The following is a 5,000-nucleotide window of genomic DNA, read 5'->3' as shown; positions in this document are numbered from 1 at the left end:
CTGTCCTGCCACTTCACTCCCAATATCCTTCTGAGGGCTGGATTGTACAAATCTACTAAATATATTGGCGATGATTTCATTGTCATACCATGACTCATGTCCATAGTGTAACACCGATCTCACTAAACTGATATATCGTCTTATTTTTATATGAAAATTCAGGCGATTTTATTTCCGAATTTTACTCAACCTAGCCATTGTCTGATTTTCTTTTTTCAATCTTTCACTAAACTCTCATTCTAAAGATCATTTTTTGAGATGATTGTAGCTAAATACTTGAATAATTCTTCCTCTTAATCCTTTCTCCTTCCAATAATATTTCATCTCCTATTGCATACTTCATTCTCATCATCTCTGTGTTTCATCTATTTATCTTCAGCACCATCTCGCGTGATATCTCATTCATTCTGGTAAGCAAGTATTGCAAATCTTGTGGTGTTCTGCTAAGATGGTCAGCATCATTGCATACTCTAGGTCTGCAAAATTCCTATCACCAATCCAGTCCAATCCTTCTTCACCATATCTGGCTGTTCTAAACATTACAAAGTCCTTGCGGCGGATAAAGAACATTGGTGACAACACATTCCCTTAGAGTACTCCGGTGTTCACTGGAAACTCACTTTTTGAGATTCCATTAACATTAACTTTGCACTTGCTATGCTCATGAACACACCTAATCAAATTTACATATTTAAGAGGAATTTCATAGTAATGCAGGACTCTCCACAAAACGGCCGGTGCACAATGTCAAAGGCTTTTTTATAGTCCAGAAATACCATCAAAATTGGATTTCTATATTCTACGCATTATTATTATTACTAGCTAAGCTACAACCCTAGTTGGGAAACCAAGATGCTATAAGCCCAAGGGCTCTAATAGGGAAAATAGCACAGTGAGGAAAGGAACAAAGGAAATAGATAAATGATGAAAACAGGTTAACAATAAATTATTCTAGAACAGTAACAACGTCAAAACAGATATGTTCTATATAAACTATTAACGTCAAAAACAGATATGTCATATATATACTATAAAAAGACTCATGTCAGCCTGGTCGACTTAAAAACACTTGCTCCAACTTTGAAATTTTGAAGTTCTACTGACTCAACTACCCGATTAGGAAGATCATTCCACAACTTGGTAACAGCTGGAATAAAACTTCTAAAATACAGTGTAGTATTGAACCTCATGATGGAGAAGGCCTGGCTATTAGAATTAACTGCCTGCCTAGTATTACGAACAGGATAGAATTGCCCAGGGAGATCTGAATGTAAAGGATGGTCAGAGTTATGAAAAATCTTATGCAACATGCATAATGAACTAATTGGACGACGTTGCCAAAGATTAATATCTAGATCAGGAATCTGAAATTTAATAGACCGTAAGTTTCTGTCCAACAAATTAAGGTGAGAATCAGCAGTTGAGCACCAGATAGGAGAACAATACTCAAAACAAGATATATTGAAAAAAATTAAAACACTTCTTCAGAATAGATTGATCACCGAAAATATTAAAAGACTTTCTCAATAAGCCAATTTTTTGTGCAATTGAAGAAGTCACAGACCTAATGTGTTTCTCAAAATGAAAATGTAGTTAGTGCAACTTCTAGCTTTTCTGAATCCTGCCTGTTCATCTCTCAGCTTTTCATCAATCTTTCTCTCTAGTCTCTTAAGAATAACCATACTATATATTTTCATAACAACTGACGTAATTGTTATGCCTCTCTAAGTATTGCAAACTGTCAGGTCTCCCTTTATAGCAATATACACCAACACTCTTCATGCCACATTCTACGAAATAGTCTTCTAAGTAGTCTTGAAGTCACTTCATTTTCGGTAGTTATTCCATCGTATCCAGGGGTTTTCCATCTCTTTAGTTTATTGAGGATAGCTTCGGCTTCAAACACACTGAATTTATTCATGGGCACATCAAAGCCCCCATAAGCTTCACGTATATCAATCAAATTATTCCCTTCATATGTCCTATTCATATCCTCACTAAAGTATTCCATCCAACGTAGCATTTCTTCATCTTCTGTCACTATAAAAAAAAAGTAATCTCTCTTTTTAATGAGTATATGCTGTTTCGTCTTTGCGAAAGTCAAGATTTCATTAATAATTCTATAATTCTATGAGCAATTCTCACACCATTGCCACTTCCTGAATTCATGGCTTTATCAGTCTCATCTGCTTTACTGTCTAAATACTTTCTCCAGTCATTCCTGGCTTCTTCTTTTTTTTTCTTGCTGTCAATACTGGGATACTTAGCATGCTCTACCTTGTAATTCTCATTACTTCCTCGAAAACAGGCTGTGAGCAAATCATAAAGGAAGCTACTCACAGGTCTGGTAATTGCTTGGACCACGTATAAACTGACTCCCTTGGCGTTATAACTAGTAAGGTTGGATCTCCAGTCGGGACATCTGATCATGCCTTGATTTCATTAGTAGTGAAGACTGAGCAGCCTGTCATTGATATATCATACTCTTGTAAACTTCATATGAAATCCCAAGCAGACTGGCATGGGATTTTGCATGATCTTTTGTGCTTGAATTGGTCACAATTATATAGTAGTGTAGATCCTGTTGTCCCTTTGAAGGTGAATCTAGTCAACATAATTGATAGGCGTATCCCTTCTCGTGTGCTAAGGTACCGAGTGAAGGACAAACCGTGGAGAAGCAGGAGGCCTATCACCTTTGGAAGGGTAACAGATCAGATTTGACCTGGAACAACTATACTCAGCTTCGAGCTATTGCTCAGAGAGTTCATGCCTCAACTGAAAAGGAGTACAATTTAACCATAAAAGAAACCCTTTCTGGTACAACTCAGGAACATAAATTGTGGTCTACTCTTAAATCTGCACTCTTTGGTGTAGATGCTCAGTCACTCACTGTCCAAAGGAAAAGGCAACCGTTTTGGCTGATGTTTTTGACAGTAAACAGAGTAATGAAAAACTTGAACTTCCTCATTCCTGCTTTCCTGAGGCTAAACTAACTTGTTTAGCTTTTCGATCTCGTGAGTTAAAAGCTCTGTTGATGGACCTTGATGCTTATGGAGGTGACACCCAAATGGTTTTTTTCCTCTGTTTTTTATAAAGACAGCAGATTTCTTAGCTGAAAAGTTATCTGTTATTTTGCACAAGTTAGCAAGAAGAGGAGCTTTTAGCACTTGTTGGAGATTTGGTAATGTTACTCCTCTATGTAAATGTGTTAGTGGTAGCTCAAGTCCCACTGATTACCGCCCAATTCCCATAACTTCCATATTATCTAAAGTTTTTGAACGTCTTCTGGCAAAACGTCTTAATAGGTTTGCTGAAGGTAATCATCTACTCCCTAGTTTGCAATTTGGTTTTCGTAAAGGTCTTGTAGCATGTGATGCCCTTCTTACAATCTCCAATGCTGTACAGAAATCCCTTGATTGTGGACAGGAAGTTCGTATGACTGGCCTTGATTTTAGTGCTTTTGACCGTGTCAATCATGAGGCCATTGTTTTCAAACTCAAACAGTTGAGAGTGGGTGGGTCGTATTTTAGCATTATTATTGATTTTTTAAGTAATAGACCTCAAAGAGCTATTGTTGATGGGCACCATAGTGAGTATAGGAATGTGATATCCGGTGTTCCACAGGGTAGTGTTCTTGGCCCATTACTTTTCATACTATATATGCATGACATGTGGTTTAGCCTAGAAAACAATATTGTTGCATATGCAGATGATGCTACTCTCTATGCATCAATTCCATCCCCTGAATGTAGATCCAGTGTTGGTGAATCCCTTAATAGAGATTTAGCTAAAATTAGTGCAAGGTGCAAATTATGGGGTATGAAGTTGAATCCTAATAAATCTCAAAGTATGATTGTAAGTAGGTCAAGGACGGTGGCTCCTCAACATCCGGATCTCAATATTGATAATGTTTCTTTAAATTTGTATGATTCTTTTAAAATTTTAGGTCTGATTCTCGACAGCAGATTTACTTTTGAGAAACACATTAGGTCGGTGTCTTCTTCAATTGCACAAAATATTGGCTTATTGAGAAAGTCTTTTATGATTTTCGGTGATCAATCTATTCTGAAGAAGTGTTTTAATTCTTTCATTCTACCTTGTTTTGAGTATTGTTCTCCTGTCTGGTGTTCAGCTGCTGATTCTCATCTTAATTTGTTGAACAGAAACTTACGGTCTATTAAATTTCTTATTCCTGATCTAGATATTAATCTTTGGCATCGTCGTTCAATTAGTTCATTATGCATGTTGCATAAGATTTTTCATAACTCTGACCATCCTCTACATTCAGATCTCCCAGAAAAATTCTATCCTGTTCTTAATACTAGGCAGGCAGTTAATTCTAATAGCCAGGCCTTCTCCATCATGACACTCGATACAACACAGTATTCTGGAAGTTTTATTCCAGCTGTTACTAAGTTGTGGAATGATCTTCCTAATCGGGTAGTTGAATCAGTAGAACTTCAAAAGTTCAAAGTTAGAGAAAATGTTTTTATGTTGACCATGCTGATATGAGTCTTTTTATAGTATATATATGACATATCTGTTTTTGACGTTAATAGTTTATATAGGACGTATCTGTTTTGACGCTGTTACTGTTTTCAGAATGAAATATTGTTAATCTATTTTAATCATTTATTTATTTCCTTATTTCCTTTCCTCACTGAGCTATTTTTCCCTGTTGGAGCCCTTAGGCTTATAGCAACTTGCTTTTCAGACTAGGGTTGTAACTTGGCTAATAATAATAATAATAATAATAATAATAATAATAATAATAATAATAATAATAATAACAATAATAATAATAATAATAAAACATTCAATAATCAATTAATGTCTTTCTCTCCTTTTTATAGTATCCTAAGTATCATTCCATATCCATGTCTTTCTCCCCGTAACTGTTTGTCCCAAGACTTCACTACCAACTGACTGATATATGATCTTAATATCACACCATTTTTCATTAATTGTCAGTTCTTCGTATCTTAGAGTCTCTAAGACTG

The sequence above is a fragment of the Palaemon carinicauda genome, chromosome 5 (genome assembly GCF_036898095.1).
Source record: "Palaemon carinicauda isolate YSFRI2023 chromosome 5, ASM3689809v2, whole genome shotgun sequence".
In the NCBI taxonomy this organism is placed as follows: domain Eukaryota; kingdom Metazoa; phylum Arthropoda; class Malacostraca; order Decapoda; family Palaemonidae; genus Palaemon; species Palaemon carinicauda.
The sequence above is the reverse complement of the archived record's forward strand: the minus strand, read 5'-3'. Positions refer to the sequence as shown.